At 41.8% G+C, this 17,965-nt stretch overlaps 1 long non-coding RNA gene across 13 annotated transcripts in view; it reads right to left on the bottom strand.

The window, feature by feature from the left end:
- LOC106631764 (uncharacterized) overlaps window positions 1–17,965 on the bottom strand; it is a 132,424-nt gene that overhangs the window by 38,603 nt on the left and 75,856 nt on the right. For 11 of the 13 annotated variants that reach the window (XR_008732410.1, XR_008732400.1, XR_008732407.1 and 8 more), the window contains one exon: window positions 14,088–14,248. The exons of the other annotated variants lie outside the window; for them this stretch is intronic. This is a non-coding gene — a long non-coding RNA (uncharacterized LOC106631764). The remainder of the gene's footprint in view (window positions 1–14,087; window positions 14,249–17,965) is intronic. 13 annotated transcript variants of the gene reach the window in all.

Below are 17,965 nucleotides of genomic sequence, written 5' to 3'. Positions count from 1 at the left end.
TACTCTTGGCTTATACCACTAGATGGCACGATTGCAGCTCTTGGCATCTCGGTGAAATCACAGCGAAGCCTTTTGCTCTGCAACGTATGAGCTCACCCTGCTAGCCTCGCCTGGGATGGACAAGTACAGGTAAAATGGCATCTCAAGAGCCAAAGAACCAAGAGACATGGCCAACAGCATGTAAGAATGTGCCCGCACAGGAGGTACCATCAGCCAGCGAGCTGGGAGCAGGCTGCTGGGGAGCCCGGTGCTCCAGCACTTCTAACTGACCCTGGTGTGGCATTAGTAAACCACTGTCCTGGGAGAGCATCTGAACCTGTGTGCTGGAGAGAGTTGAGACAAGAGGAAAATGGGAAAGGAGGGCGAGAGCTGAACCTCTGGAGGCACAAGACTGCCTTCCACTGTGAGCTGAGCAACACGTCGTTCTCTGCACATCCCCGAGAACTATACAGATGCAAAAACCATTTGTGACCTCTCCAATGCATCACTGGCATGAACTGGTGGGAGGGAGAGCATCCAGGGCACAACCAAAGAGCAGAGGAAGAAGATTTAGCCAACCTCCAGCATCGCATTTTGCCAATGCAAGCCGCAGCTTTCCAAAAGGGTCAAGCAGTTCGTGTCCCACGGACCTAAACACTCCATGGCAGATAAACACGCAGCAGCCCACGACCCACTGACTCAGCATCATGGGCAAGTCACCTCTTGTGCTGGACACGTTTTGGAGTATTCCTAGCTGTGCCCGGTGTACTGGCCTTGGCAGGGATGCCAGCGTTTGGCAGCACCGCTTCCTTTAGGCTTTTTGCTTGTTCTCACTGCCAGTTCCTTAATTTAACTCAACCTACTTTAAAGGTACATTAGCACAAGCACATATCTGCCTCAACTAACATTCCCTCAAAAAAGAACAAGTCAGTTCAGCACCAATGTAACGATTGTGGGCACCCAGAGACAGTACTTGTCACGGCATCGCACCCCACATTCCCTGTGTGTGTGATTTCAATAGACAAGGATTAACAATTTACTATAAGCGCTTCAACACCTGACTCAGTCCTTGGAACTGGTAACTCGTATCAATGCAAAAATAACTGTCTATTTAAACTGGAGAAGGAAATAAATCCTGTTGGCAAGATGCCCAAGGGCAATGGCAAAGACTGCTTCTTGTCCAGGTGGAAAAAGAAATATCATCTTCCCCCTTCCAAGAAAGTACAGCTCAGCCCCAGCACGGCAGGGGGTGGTGGTGGGGGTGGACGTTTTCCTTCCTTTATGTAGGGTTTAGCTCTGTAAAGATGCCCTGAACTAACTGGCAGAGACACAAACTGCCCCCACCATCAGCAGCTTCACTGAGGGACCAAGATACACCAGGAAAGCCAGCACTAGCACCATCCATCCCAGACTGCTCTTTGGGAAGTTTGCTCTTTTACAATCCATCATTTTGACACTATTTGTGTATTGAAATATGCATGTTTACATAGTATCAACCTGCTGGGCAAATACTCCAGAGTACCTTTTGGTGCAGATGCCTACAGACTCTGCCAACAAAGAGTCTGCAGACATCAACACACGGCCGTAGTACCCTGTAGAAATATTCCAGCAAGGCCTCTACTTTCAATGTACAAAACCACTCAAGAGAAACTAATTTCATAAATAATCATGCAACAACCTCACCTGAATCCTTCCAGTCCCCCCCGGCCTGCAGTGTGGATGCAGCTCCTACTCCTACGAGGACATGCCAATGCAGAGATGCCAGCAGCAGTTTGGGGGGACTACAGCACTTACTGCAGTTTGAGCTCAATTTTCAGAGCTACCAAAAGGAACAGGTATAGGCTGTCCCAAAATGCAGGTTTGCACTGGATGATGCTGAACCTCTTCCAAATAAGCATCTACCATTTATTTTGACTGCTTTTAAATGAGACCTGCAGGTACGCTAGACAGTCAGGTTCATTTCTCAGCATAATTACAAACTGAACCGCAAAATTCTGTGTCGGGGGGGGGGGGGGGGGGAGGCAGATACCTATGAAGTTAAATCCTTGGAATTCTGTTCCAGATTTTTCTCCTAAGCCAATGAAACCCCCAATGCACTGTGTCCCAACTGGAAGCAAGGAGAAGACTTGACAAGTGGGATTTATCTCACTTCTATTTAAATACCTGCAGCGTAGATGTTGGTATCCGAGTTAGTCACAGGGAACCCCTTTATAGTCAGTGTGAAGAAACTGTCACTTCCATGACATGATTCATCTGACTCAGTCCAGACAGTTACTTGGGATGTTTTCCCTCACAGAAGGGAAGCTGGGAACTTCGCAGCCCTGTCAGATGAGTAACAGTGGTACCAATTCTCAAATGCTGCTTTAAGCTACTGTAAAAAGCGACACGGAAAATGGGAGCTTTTTGATAATTACTTACAGTACAAACTCTTCTCTATCTACTTATTTAAGTACAAAATCACAAGCTGCCTCTTAACAGTTTTTGTTTGACAATTCCCTTGCTCAAATTTGCAAACTGCATTTTGCAGCACTGGCCTAGTATACAAGAGGTGGACAAAGAATCTGGGGCAATGTGTGAATTTAACTGATTCATTTTCACTCTTAAACTAATTTGAAAGCAAACACAGTAACAGGAAGAGCAGAAAGTGGATTTTATCATACAATATCCTTCTCCTTTAATAAAAGGATGCTTATGAGGAAGGATGAATCTTACAGTTAAGGGCAAGATGTTCAAAGTGCACTACTAGCTCTGGACTGTACTTCTCACTTACATTCACCAGTAAGTCCACCTCAGTACCAGACACACCACGTTTATTGCCTCAGATTTACGTTTCTGGAGAGGGCATGGTCATGAAAGGAGATCTTCTTGGGGAGATGACGAAATGGGCGCTCCTGAAGCAGTTTCTCTTAGAGCACAGCATCATGGGCTAAACTCTTCATGTACAGAAAAGCTGACTGCGAAGAGGAGAAATCCCAAGGACAATTACAAGCACATAGCTATTAATGAGTAGAGTTGAAACTTGTGATGTTGCTCTGCCCTCTGCAGCACTGCTTCATTTGACCTATCTTACTCGGGAACTCCCTGGTCAGTCAGCCTTGTTCTCAGCGTAGTGGAGTCAGCAGCCAAGCATTTCATTAACCTCCTCGCCCTTGCCAATCTACTCAGCAGAGACTGCACGTATATAAACAGCTTTCTGAAGAAACCAAAGAAACAAAAGGGATCACTTCTGTGGAAGTAACATGAACTCTTAACACTCGAGTGCCTATCCTGGGGCAGTGGTACAGGCCTGGCTATGCTCAGCTGAGATCTGGCTGAGATGGCCCTCCACCTGTAAGAAGAGGTGATGCTGTAATACAGCACTGCTCCCCATGACGAGACTAACCTCAGAAGCATCACAGTAACTTTTAACACAGCAGAGTTTTTCATTTCAAAGCCCTAGACTGCTGATGCACACTCAGACCTTGAAAATGTAGAAGTAATTCATACGGCTTTTTAGGTCTCTTAATTATTTATCTCCCATCTACATAAACAGACTCACTCCACTCTCACCTTTGTTTCTAACTGATTGCTACATTACAGTAGAGTAGCAGCTTCTTCTGCAAAACCAGCGGTATACGATTGGCCACCAGGAAAAGTCAACATCCTTGGTCAAAGAGCATCTAACAATTAATATACTTCATTTAGCTGCCACCAATGATGTCACCAAGAGCAAAGTACAACAACAGAACTGACAGCCAGGTGGGACGGAGCTTCCCTCAAGTATTGTTCGAGCCACAATCTGACAAACCCCTCATTGTTTACCCGCCTGTGGAAGTGGATGGCACACAAACAGCTACCTACGTGTTTCTCAACACATACTGGGAGACGCTTGGGCAAATTTATCGCTGGAAAAGAAGCACATAGACAACAGACTGCAAGCTGAATCATGTAAATTTGGGTAAAGAGAATCCCATTAAAGAAGCAAAATTAACGTTAAGTGTATCAGATGAAAGATTTGATTTCTAAAGCCAGCACCTGAACAAAAACTCAAACTACTTCGAAGATATTCAGGTCATCCAGACAATTATTTTAAAATGGCAGAGAAAGACAGTCTGATGATCCATGTATGGAAATAGGAGCCAGAAGCTCTGAATCATTCATAACAACACTTAGCAGTTATATCATCTGCAGATCTCAAAGCTACTCTGCAAAATGGGTATGAATTGCTGGCACCCAACTGTGGCTCCTCTGCAGTTGGTTGGCATCACACCGCTACACCAGGAGGCCTGGAGAGCACGAGGGTGCTTTCCAAACAGCAGTCAGTAATTACAGCTTTCGTCCCTGTTCATCCACCTACCTACCTGCAACTCTAATTTCCCATTCCCCACGGCAGCCAGCTACGACTGTATCCCATCTCCCTTCGCACAAATGCGGGCGAAAGCAAAGTGTTCATTCAATTCTGTTATCTCTCTGGCAAATTCCTTTTTTTAGAGTCAAAGCTGCTTGAAGGAGCTGTGTTTTATTCTCATCTCCAACAGCCGCATAGACTTGGTGGACTCCTCAGCATCTGTTGTATCTGAGAGTGATCCTTCATGCTACTCTTTTATTTAAGAGTAACACAGGAGTCAGCTGAACCCACCTTACCCATCCAGACATCCCTGTGCTGTTTTACCTCAGTCACATTTATACACTGAAGCCCTCAGATTTATTTTGCAATTTAAAAAAAAAAAAAAAAGTAAGAGGCTAACACACGAAGAACATTAAGTGGTGTGCTGAAATAACCGAATGACCCCCAGATAACAGCAGGCTGCACGTCACCAGGGCTCTGGCTTTCCACCTGATCCACTCAGTGCCACTACACCCAGTCTGTGTATTTATTTGGACGTCACAGACTATTCCCATAAACTGTCTGTGCCCCACCCCCCCTCTGCTTAACAGCAATAGCTGTCCCACAGCAGGAGTGGAGGTTTACAGGGGTATTTGCCTTTTAATTGCCAAGGGCCTTGTTAACACCACCACATTGCAACAAGGCTTCCTTTAGCCAGCCCTGTTGCTGCTGTACCTATGTGCCAAATAACAAGGGTTCAGCTGCTGTGATCAACTGCCCACAGATGAACAGAAGTACTACCTGCTGAAACCTTCAGCAAATGTAAACCCCACTGTCCTGCAGATGCAACTCAATGATAGGACACATTTCCCTGAGTAAGAGGACTGGCAAAGAGATACAGTTAAAAGGAAAAAAAAAAAAAAAAAAAAAAAGTGGGGGGGTTGATAATCAAGGAAGAAAAGCCACTACCAAAACCTTCTCTGTATTTCTGCTGGCTATGAGAAGTCTCAGACACTAGAATGTTAAGTTTCTTCTTTTCTTCTACACCGTTCATCCCTCCCATCAGTTTTGCTACACATGAGAGGTCCAACTTAATACAAGAGTATTTTTTTAAACGAAGCCTTGATTCACAGCCCATTTTTACTAGCTACCACTGCAACTAGTCTAAGGTTAAAACTTTACATTCTCTCAGCTGAACCCTTTCACCTCTGCCTGACACCACAACAAAGTAATAAACTAGACCTTTAGGTATCTCTTTCTCCCCACTCCAGTGATAGGAGGATGGAATGAGAAGCAAAACTCCTCTGCAGGTTGAGCCTGAATTAGGAGGGAGAAAGACTTTATTAAAATTGGAAAATGACTGATATTGCACAGCAGAATACAGACTGAACCCATCAGGATAAATGAGATTTAATCTTGTAAATTTGGTTTTGGGAGCAGGTCCTCATTTTTATATGAAAGTTTGTGTATCACCCCAAGAGCTTTCTGTAACACAGAAGTTGCCCTATAAATGTATGTCTTTGAGATTCTTCTCCCAGTAACGGAAACATCATATAATGAAGCTACAGTAATTTCAAAAGGAAGAGGCTGCTCAGTGCAAAGCTGGAACATATTTATTGTCACCCCAACCCATTTTTATTGACTTGCTCAAGCAGAATCATTTTTAATATCACCTTCCCCAGGCGTGCCTTCAAACAGAGGCGAAGCTGCTTCCCCTCAGCACCGAGCTGCAGAGAAAACCATTTCCTGCTCCAGCCCAGCGTGTGCCAAGATACTGCTCGGCTGAGCCGCGGTGCCAAGTAGTGCCGAGAACTGCAGCTCGCAGCAAGGACCAATTTTAATAAGCACAACTTCCTGCTTTTCAAGGGGCTTATCTGAATTCCTCTTCTTCCAAATTTGCTGGATATTTCTGAGATTTGTCATGTGTTTCTTTCCTTCAGTAAGTATATCCATGCCCCTCCACTGGCTTCAGCCGATTCCCAGGAATTACTTTTTCCCCACCTTCCACAGTTACATCAAATATTCAGTCTCCCACTTCTTTCTCAAGTCCATCACTTGTGTCACATCATTTTCATTTCAAGCCTCAGTCTTCACTGGAAATACTCAGACTTTTTGAAGTCACTGTGTCTAAACAGTCATAGTTTTATATATAAATCCATACCTAAAAAGAAGTCAGTTCATAGAGGAATTTAAAAAATAAGTGTCACTAAAAATTAAGGCCCCAATGGACAACATTTTAATTTCCTGTGGATTACTGACATGTCTAAAATGCTTTGCCAGATAAGGACCTATCGGGAGATCTCTAATGCTTCCAGCAATTCCAGTGCAGTTCCGCCGAGTCCAGTAAAAACCTCACCTCTGCTCAAGGGGGGAGCTTGCACGCCCTCCTGCTGCTCACACTCTCCCACCTCTGCAGCAACTCCAGCACTCAACTTGCAGAACCTGACTGCACAAATCCTACCCCCTGCGCAGGGTCCAAGCCTGGGTTAAAGATAAAGACGGGGGGATGGCAGCATGGACAGTGGAAATCCAGCCTAAGCACCAAAAAGAGAAAGGTTATGAAGGGAACAGAAATACAGATGTGACCAGATGAGCTGCAGTGTGTCTGGAGGAGGGCAGTGACAGAAAGCAAGTTTATCCTACAGCCACCAGGCCACAACAGAACATGCAACCTTGCCTGGACAGAGTACTCTGTATCACCATTACATAAAAAATATAAAAAAGAAAAAGGACCATTAAAATATGATGAAGTATAGATTTTTCTATGCAAGGTTCTTTAATGATACCTGCTGGCTTTGAAAACAAATAGGCAGAACGCACATCAAGCTTAAAACCATCATTCAAATCCCATCAGTCTCACACCATCAGGCTCCTTGAACTGCAGTGAACTGACCAGTCTCAGCAAGGGGTCACAATACTGAAATAACTTACAAATTAGTTTAAAGCATACTTAGTAAGTCATGAAAAATCAACACAGAGATCATCAGTTAGAAGTTCATTATTGGTGTATCTGATGTTCCCTTTATCCTCTTTGCCTCTATCACTCAAAACCACACACCTGCTTTTGGGAAGTATTTATTACTTTTAATGACAAGTGTGACTAAACAATTTTCATAGCATTGCCTGGTAGCCTTTACTCTGCCAGGCATTTTTTCCACTACAATGATTAAATAATCAAAACTACTTTTAAAATTTTATTTCAGGCAGTGAATGTTATGAGGTAAATGCCAGACACAGCTGATCCTACTCTGAGTAGGAAATTGGACTGAAGACATCCTGAAGTCCCTTCCAACCTAAATTATTGTATGATCCCATGATGCAAGTATCATGTTATAAAAATCCATGCAGGCTTGTTCATGTTTCTTGGGTCTCAGGATAGAAAAGAAGAAAATAGAAAAAAAATTAAATATCTCTGCTGCCAAAAGGTACAGCATTGGGTGGCAGCAAAAAAGGGCCTAGCAACTTTCATCTATACTGGTAACGCTTCAAACTTGTCTATACTTCTCTGAAATTATTTTCCTCTCGGGATCTGAAAATTCTCTACGCCCTACTTGTTCCATTTCACAGTACCATTTATGCTCACATGTCTATAAGCAAATTCACTCTGGCACAGTCAGTGATACCTTTTTTTTATTTCCCCATGAATTCCTCTTTTAGAAGAATTAAGTCTATAGAGCAAACAGAGAAGTCAGTCACCCCAAAAAGGCAGTTTGTTCTTTATTTACTATCCATATTTGAGTGTTTAAGTATGAGGGAAAATTTGACTGTGTACTTCCTCCGAACCGCACTGCTCTTAAGTCATTATATTCCCCAGAGTTACAGCGCAGACTTTTGGTCAGCCCTAATTCTGTTTTCACCCAACTTCAACTTACCCTCTGTTCCAGACTCCCCCAGCCCACACACTTACATGTACAGTTCACTTGGTAAAGGTTATTGCATCGCACATGGAACTCCATGAATCCGCTTTATGTCTCCTAAAGCTGTCAATCCTTTGAAAACTAGTCTCCTTTCACATCTTACTCCACATGAAAGGAGACAGATCTTAAACTCTTCGGTTAAATTTTTCCAGCTGAGTCCAGGGATTTCATTCCCGGTTCGGTGAGCACGGTGGTGCTCTCATCCAGAACTCTCCACCAGTCCTTTGGCATGTGTCAGCTGTCCTCCACAGCAAGTGAAGTTTTAGCTTACCGAAGGTCTCTCCCAGGTTTCAACAAGCATTGTTGCAACTGCTGAAGAGTCAGGACTTATAAGGTGTGCAAATGAAAGAGGAAAGGCTGCAAAGGCTCATTAGTGTAATTTTGGGGACAAAGGTATTGCAAGGAAGGGCAGAATTTCACTCCGGAAGGACTGACAGCAAAATGTATTTTGTTTAATCTCTTTCCTTTGCAGAGTCAGCATAACCTAGATTATTCTGCTGCCGTGACAGAAGATTTGAGAAGCATTCTGCACAAGAAACTTCCAGCTGGGTTTGGGTAGGATTTGAAATCAGGCAGTAGATTCAAATTCATCCAAGCCACGGGAAGTCAAATGCATCAGTGACTAAAAGATCCCATAAATTTCCTGTACTAAAAACCCACTGAATGCTCTTTTCATCGTAAAAAAGGATTAGCAGCATATAAACAGTTTATATAAGGAGACTAACGATTTTATTGTGATGTGCTATTTAGCATTTGCGGAGGATCCAATTACAAAACTTTGACTTAGTTTTCCGTAAGTCACACTCTGAGTAACATGTTTTGATTTACCTAACAGCAAGAACTCTGGGTAGCAGACTGTTTTACTGTATGTGATCATCCAGACCTATCATCACATTGCTGTTGGATGCAAATTCTGTACAGAAAAAGGAGATTTTGCTCCCTGAACATTAACCAATTGTTCAATCTCACCTAGCTTTGAAGAAGTTAATATGGTGACTTAGGTTTTGGGTGCAATGATACTAAAGGCTTGTCTCTCAACACAATCTGGCAATGTTTGGACGGCAAGCAACATTGAATACACAGCTTAATGCTATCTGGAAAGAAAAGCCAGTCAAATTTCTGGACCATGAAGCAGAAGAAAGGAACTCTGATACAATATAACATAGTCAACTCTCAAATAGCCCAATAACAGGAAGCTGGGGTAACCTGGTTAATGAAAAACCATCAATAACAATACCTTCTTTGCAAAGCTAACTCCTGGCATCTTCAGGTGGTTTTATTAGCTTGGCCCTGGCACTGCAGGAAGGCACAGATCCAGCCTGGGTCCCAAAGCAACATGGTCATGTTCTTCTAACACAGCACCTCAGCCTCGAGGGTTTGTACAGAGTAGTTTATGAGCCTTTGCACAACACTTAACGAAGCCTCCAACATCAGGGTTGTTTAGTCCAGAGTTAGTATCACTGTTCTGGTATTTGGCCACAATAAAGTCACCACCCGAACAGTCTGCTTACAGATGTCACAGATCTGACTATACACACCAGACCACTTCAGCTCAGACTGCAGCACGCTCCTGTTGGCATCCTGGGCTGAGGGTTATTCTTGCAGGGTGATCAGCTTTAGATCTTTAACGGAACAGTGGGGTTTGAGGGGAAGATATCTCAGGAAGAAATAATTCTTCCAGCAAGAAATTGGCCGTTGAAAGAAATAGGGAGAAGGAAAGAAAAAAAAAAAAAGAGGAAAAAAAAAGTAGATGCTGATAAAGAAGCCACTTGCATCCTCACAACAGCAATGCACTCCAAGGACTGCAGGTCTTAGTACACAGTGCTACGCGAGTACAGAGTACACAACCGCATGTATGCAGGACAAACAGCAGCAGCCCTAAAACAATCAAAGCACTCAATGCCCATTCTCCTGAAGACACAATACAAGTAGAATTTCCACCAATGTAATTTTTTTCCATGACCAGCTCTGTTCCAAACACCGTAACTTGCATAACACAAGACTGCTCAGAGCAGCAAAAGCCAGGCTGTTGACAAAGGTGGAATATACAACAATATACCGATACTCTGTAGTACATAAATGGGTGAAAGTCAGCAAACAAAACAAAAATAAAACGCAGATGGTATGTAGCTAAAGCAAACTGTATGGTTCACTGCACACCTAGCAGGCCAAGAAGGAAGGGAAACTCCTTCTCAGTGTTTACATGAACAATGAGTTTCCCTGAAAACTCCAGGAGGCCGTTCCCAGCTCCTCCACTGGCACCATTAATAGGAAAAGCAAACGCTAGAAAGGTGGTTTCAGTTCATTACTGACCTCGGTAGAAGTCTCAGTACCGCTGAACTCAAGCGCAGACCAGTGTGACCTCTTGCTTCAGGGTGGTATTGTTACAGCATGTACAGCATGCAATGCTGCTTTTTAAAAGAAAATACAGCTGTCTACATGCCACCATGCTCAAATTGATGTTCCAGCAGTCACACAGGTCTGATCAAATCAAGTTCAATGTGTTGCTGCTCAACCCCATGCTTAGGATACCAGCCAAACTCTCCTCCATTTTAATGCAAGGCATGAAAAAGACACAACGTGTAACTGGGCAACTGCAGGTGTGGGGTAAACTCTTGAAAGCAGCAACCCAGATATTATACATGAAAGTGAGGAAGTGCTGCAGTCACACTTACCAGAACTGTAATTAAAATACACATTTTGGGATATGTCTGTCACCCCATTTGTTAGCAAGCTTTTGGCAACTGGGCATGCAAATGCAAATTAATGTAATGAATGCAATGCTTAATTAAAATATGCTTAAGAAAACATCCAGAAACTCTTTCTAAATTAAAATCTAAAAGCAGTGACACAGGGCACTGTAATATCTAACGGCTATTTTTAAAAAAACTTTGGCTCCTCTGCTGCATTGTTTCTATTGCATTAAAATGTCAGTAATGGTTAAAATGTGAAAAATAGGAAAAGTCTCACCAATTCAAACCAAACCGCAAACCACTTTGTAAGATCATGGAATTCTACAAGTTAACAGACAAATGAACGAACATGCACACCAGTAAAACTGCACAAGAAGAAACATGCCAGCTTCTATTTATTTTCATTTGCTGTGTTCTGGAGTTTAGGAAAAAAGAGCTGCAGCACTACAGTTCCGTTAAAGCTGGAGGTATATTTTGGAAGTTTTCACTAAAGAATTCAGAGTAATTTTCTTTTTCAAAATGGCTTCGATTCAAACCAGGAATGTGAATGCAAAAAGTTACAAAAGCACTTCAGAACCTGAAAATAGGGAGGACTGGAACAAACATGAAGTCATCTATGGATAAAGCTCTCCAAAGTATTACCAAAAGACTGAGTGGAGGAATTTATATTTGATGTGTGCTGTGGTTAAAGAGAGAGTTGAAAGAAAGGACAAAGAGGTAGGTTCTTTAGATGCATGTATGTGCAAACTCATTATTGCATAATTTTAGTTCAGATATAAAAGCTTATCTAAAACACTGGCACAAATTTTTACAGAAGTTTCCATCTCATGTTTTCACAGGGGTTTAGAATCACTACAGAATTTCTGATCCTGTGAACAATTCCAAATAGTAACCTCATTTTACTGACAAAGGCACAGAAAGTATGCGCCAGGCATGACCTAGCAAGCCAGGGAGAAAGACTGTAGTAGAAAACTCTGATCTTTGTGCGTCCACTTTTTTGGCACATGCAAGGACAATCCTTCCTCCCTTAATCACTTGGAAACTGATGGTGAAAACACAACGCAAATATCTGAAAAACAATCCATTGACTTACCACTTATAAAACCAACTGAAACAGAGTAAGAGGAGGCAATATGACCCTGTTTACCTACAGTACACTGCATCTCCACTTAGTCAGCTTCTTACATCTAGTAAATGTTAGCACATTTTAAACTTTTGAGCAAAGAAGCTGAAATCCCACGTTTAAACTGCTGAGTTATTTGTTAAGTCCAGAGAAATACTCATTAGAAAAAAAAAAATATAAAAATACACGCAGTTAATCACTGAACACAAGTGCCATGACAACAAATCCGTGTGATTTTTTTTACGTCTTGGGTTGGTCACTGAAGGTGTCAGAGTCCTACTGGCATTGGACAACTGGTTGCTCATTTCACTGAATTTTCTGAAGTAATATAATACCAGAGCTTCAAAATTACAAAGCAATGTATTACTGCATGATTTTAATTGGGGGAGTGGGGGGGGTAATACTCTTATTTAGCCAATGGCAATGACTGTCCTATGTGCAAACTCTTCTTGTTCTTCATCCAACCCAGTTTTAGGCTCTGATCATCTCACAATGCAACAGAAGCAACCGAGGACTGGCATGAGCTGCTACAGGAATACAGTTCAACTATCAATTGTAGCTTATCAGGTATTGTTTATAAAATCTTTACAGTCACTTGGAAGCACTCCGAGCTGCAGCAACTCTCAGTTCTTTCAGAGTATATTTAATACAACAGTAGCAATGAATGAATTCAACCTCCTCATTCACATAGCATGAGGAAAACAAGGTAAGTACATATTATTAATTCTAATTTTCCAGATGGGAAACTGCAGCCCAGAAGAATACGATGACATGCCCAAGATCACAGGCAGAGAATGCTAACTTCAACTTAAAAGGTTTTAAGCTAAGTTTTCCCTGCTCAATGCAGTTGACTGCTGTTCTTGAAAGTACTCAGGACTGACAATCACAGATCTCACTGAGCGCTCCAGAAAATCTACATTTTCAGAGGCAAACTGACCTGTATCTCAATCATAAAAACTAACACAAACATTAGAAGCCATACACATACTATTAAGGATCTAGCAGTATTTTTTAAAACCAGGACACATAAGCAGAGGGTCCTTTTTCCTGGTGTCTCTTTGAAACTCGTTACCTTGCCCTTTCCATACAGCCACCACTTCCTCTTGCCCCTTGCAGACACACACAGCCTGTTTGCAGGCGCTGTGCAAGCAAGACGACCGAAGATTTGCCAGGATTAACACTCTGGGAATATTCCATGTGAAGAATACAGAAATACACCCAGTAAGAGATTTCTTGAAGGGTTCCAGCAGTGGCTATCTAAGGTAATATTTGCAAAATCTAAAGGGTTTCCCTTTGTCCTTCCTTCCTACCCCCCATCCAAAAAACCTTGCAAAGGCATTAGGGAGCATAAAATTACTTTGCAATATTTAAGAGACATTCTTAATACTGCTGCTTCAGCCACCAACCAAACAAAACTTTTCTTTCATCATAAACATACCACTCGTCTCATAACTGTAATAACCTGCACTTGCAGCCAGGGACCAGTAACACTTCTTGTGTGTTGCAAGAACAATCCTCTCTGAATTAAATGCTGCCAATCCTGCGTTTTCAGTTTGCAGCGAATTAACAATAAAAGTATCAGGAAGTCCTACGTTTCTGAAATGACTTACTAAAAATATCTTATCCCGCCAGAGAGGACAGCAACAAGGACTTGCTCATGGGTTTACAGTAACGTACTTTCCCCAACACAAAAAGTGCTGGCGATACCAACAGTACAGAGAGATGTTCACCTTTGTATATGCAGATGATTAAAACAAAAACCCATTATAGACTAAATTTTGGCTGCAAATATGCCGATGTCTTCTGGAAGAAGCTTTGCAACCTCCTGTGGAGAGCGCTGTGATTTTTACCTGTGTAACCCGGATCTGAATCTATAACCCCACTACTCTACCAAAAAAAAAAAAAAATGTTACTGGAAAAGGAGCTCACCGAGATCAACCGAACATGCCCATAAGGCAGCTGTATATACATTTAAAAGTAGTCAAAATAATAATTATGATAAAAATATAAATGCCTGTTCTGATAAAATGAAAGCACTATTAAAAGGAAAGAGACACACAAAGAATTACCTTCATTCCTGCTGAAAAATACGTAGTCAGAACAGGACAAACTGCATGCTTCGAGCCGTTAATAAGAAGAGCAAGCGAATGAATAGCTTTCGGATGAATCCAAATAGTTTTTGTTTCTCTGCTGCAGTTTCACCACTCCCACAGGGTAATTTCTATGTTCACTTTATAACGAAAGCAAAGTACAGGTCAGAATAAGAAAGGGAGGAGACCAAAAAACCTCTACTATATTAGTCAAAGTTTGTCATTCTTGCTATATTGTTTTCAAATGGGGGAAACAGGGCTGGTGTGACAAAAGGGTAGGTTTAGATGGGGTGTTCTGCTTATGCTTAATAAGCCAAAAGCTCGGTTCATCTGCATTTTATACGATCAGATTGGTAAAAGCAGGAAGCAAGAGTGCATGATTTATGGAAAGATTATCACATGACTAAGAAGCACAGAACAAGAAGGGCCAAATTCAGCTTTACAAGAGATTCACATCGATGTAAATGAACTTTGTTGCCTTTGACAGATATAATGTTCAAAATGGAATAAAAATATTTGATCTCCATTAAAAAGACATAAAGCCATTTTAAAATCAGAATTTAACCCACGCTTTTCAAACAGAGCAGTTGTTTCAGGTCTGTTCAATGCAGAATTTCTGTACTGGACAAGAACCACAAAATTTACCTGTAGGGCATTTTAAAATACATTTCTGCCACCTCTCCTCTACCATGCTGTCTCCAAACAATCCAGCTACCCGCTGCTGATCAACACACTCTTGTACACTTACAGACTCCTATGAACATTTCAAAATTTACTGTAAAAACTTAAAAGGCAGGACAGTCTGCAAATGCACTGGAAGCACTCTTTCATTAAATTCCTTTATGAAATGCAAGCGTATACTCACTTTATTATTTGGGGAACAAAATAAGGGGATGTAACGTCCAGCAAGGCACGTACATTTTTGTTCAAATGAAAGTGAGAAATGATAATGCTCTGTTTTTTGCTCCGTTGCCAGCAATTAAGTCTACATTTCCATGAAAAGCTGATAGATTAGATGAGCTACAGGCCATTCCCCCCACCCACCCCCCACACATGGACTTTTATACTTAGAGGGGAAGGTGTCAGAGGTGAAAGGAAAAGTAAAGATGAACATTTACTAGGATGCTACCTGTAGTGCTAAGGAAAAATAGAAAGTAACAAAGGGTTAAGAAACTAAGAGCAAACATCAAGGAAGACAGCAAAACAGAGTTATCCTAGTAGAGGCAGTGTTTTTTTCAGCAACGGCCTCAAAGCACTGCTGTCCCTTGAGCAGCTTGTTCAGATGGCAAAAGGTTAAAAGCACTGAGGAAAACCTGAATCATCTGACCTAAAAATGGAAAAGAGAGAGGAAAAAAAAAAACCAAACAAAAAAACCATGACTCTGGTACAAGCTCACTTTTAACATGATGCCCTCTTTTAAATACTGAAGGGCTCTACTCCCTTTTAACAAACACTTGGTAACACACACACGTGATGTGTGCAGACAGTAAAATGAATTGCCATTATGGTTCTATTAGGCTGAATTCAGAAACCTCATCTGTATTTCACTCTGTAGTAGCAAACTATGAATCAACTGGGTGAATTTTATACATTTTTTTGGTGATATTGTTTCAGTACAATCTAACTTCATTGTTATGTTTAAAAATAACCTGCAGATCCTATTATGACACTAGCACCTAAATAATAAAATGTTAAATAGCCAATTATCGCAGATTTCTCTGTGTTGTCTGAAGAGCAAGGCACAGTATGAAGAGAACACAGGGCAAGCTTCACGTAAATATCTGAGCAATAATGTATGTAGTTGAAAATAGGGCTGGCGGTCCACAAAGTGCTTTTTGATAAGTCTTTAAATACCAGCCCCTCAGGTATTTTCCTGTACTTCAAAACTGTCAGATCTGTCTCCAGCATGTGTAGCAGCAACCCCAAGAAAAGATTCAAAACAAGATAAAAATAATTGAAGGAAAAAAAAAAAAGGTAACTGTTTATCATACTGTCCAGGAAGTGGTTCTGTTTGAAAAATCCTGCACAAAAGTGAGTGCTGATTTATAAACCTGTCCTCACTGGAGTAACTCAAGCATCCTTAACCATGTGCAGCAAACACACTACAGCACTCATGTATACAAAACACCTTCTGGGAGACTGCATTCATGCAATAGTGACTAGATGACTGGTGAGTTAGCTGCTATCAGGATTACGTTTATCTTACTCAGCTACAGGTGCCAAAATTTACAGACTTACTTGAAACTATATTCTTGAGGAGCTGTCAAAAAGAGGCAAGTACCACTGGTGAGCCTTATTAAATTCCTTAGGAATAAAAATTTACATGAACATCTGAGAGGGAAGCAGCTTTGCAGGTCAGCATGACAGTTGAAGCAAACTTCTGAATTCCCTTAGGCAAAAGCTACTTTCTCCAACTGGAATGCAGTTTCCCAAAAAGAGATCTCAGCATGCAACAATCTCAAACCTGTTGCTCTCAATTCCTTTCTAATTAACGCAGGCATTACTGGTGGATTGGAGATAAAGAAGGGTAATGGAGTCACGTACTCAAATAAATGGAATTGAAGTGAGGAACTAGACAGAAAAGGTGCAAAAAGAGCATGAAGTAAAAACCTAAGAGAAGCAGTTCTGAAGAACGCAAGTTGTATGCAAAGGTGCCATGCTCCTGAACAGCGTGGCTGCAGGTAAGTAGCACAGCGGATCTCTGCAGCATCACGTGTTACCAGCAGCAGTCAGAACACTCACTGGGGACACACAGCCTGCTCCAGGTCACCCCCGACCACGCCAGCAAAACATGGGACAAACAGCAGTGGCATACACAAGGTAACCAACCATCTCATTCCACACAAATACACTAATGCTTGTGGGTTATTAAAAGTTTTTGATGTTTTGTTTGGGTTTGTTTCCTTTGTGGGTTTTGTTTTTGCTTCAGCACCTTTCAAACAACATATGTTTCAGGAAGCTTTGGCAAAGCTTAAACCAGAGAAAAGAAAAACAACCAACAAGTGAGTGACATGATTGCTGCTGAACTCCTGAATCCCAGTCTTCTACAATCAACTTCTTACAAATCAAAACCATTTAGAACAGGTAATAAAGATCTGAATGATCTAAACCCAAGACATTTTTAAATACATAACGTTCTTCATTCAGAGTGAAGACAACTCAAAGCTGTTTTGAGTTACAAAAGAATTAAAAGCAGCCATGGACCTACAAGGGATTGTGCGTGTCAGTCAGGGAACCATGTATCTGACGCTGCCAACTCATCTCTGTACCACAAATAAGGAATGGCAAAGATGTTCTTTGAACCGCTGCATTTGAATTCCATCATTCATTTCCTCAGGGTCCCCACCAAAAACTGCGGAAGAAAAGCAAATCTAAAAAATTCTTTCTAGGTTGACTGCACATGGGAATAGGAAAAATAAATGCATGCCTGTCTACTAGTTCATTCAAGACTTATGCCAGACAGGAGGTATTAGTCACTCTTCTGAGCACAATATTAGGATGTTGACTGCAACCAGTCAACGGCCGATGCTTGAGAATGGAGCCATCAAATTCGTTTCCTGGTCAAAATTCACAATCAACAGAGGTTTCTCAGAGGGAGGGTTAAACATGGCAACAGAGGAGAAGAAAGACTTGGAAGGTGACTGGGCCTCAAAAGTTTAATTATCATTTGGTCATTCCTCCAGAGGAAAGGGAGTGTTTTTGCATGACACAGCCAGCAAAACATGCAAGAGTCACATCCTGGTAAACGGCTGCAGCTCTAGTACATCTGACCTTGGAGGCCAGCTTCATGCATAGCAGCACTGGCCAGGTGAAGATAAATGGAAGGAATGCAAAGCAAAGGAATAGGGACCGATTTC

The sequence above is a fragment of the Falco cherrug genome, chromosome 5 (assembly GCF_023634085.1).
Source record: "Falco cherrug isolate bFalChe1 chromosome 5, bFalChe1.pri, whole genome shotgun sequence".
Lineage (NCBI taxonomy): Eukaryota > Metazoa > Chordata > Aves > Falconiformes > Falconidae > Falco > Falco cherrug.
Note: the sequence above shows the minus strand (reverse complement) of the source record. Positions and strands in the feature narration are given on the sequence as shown.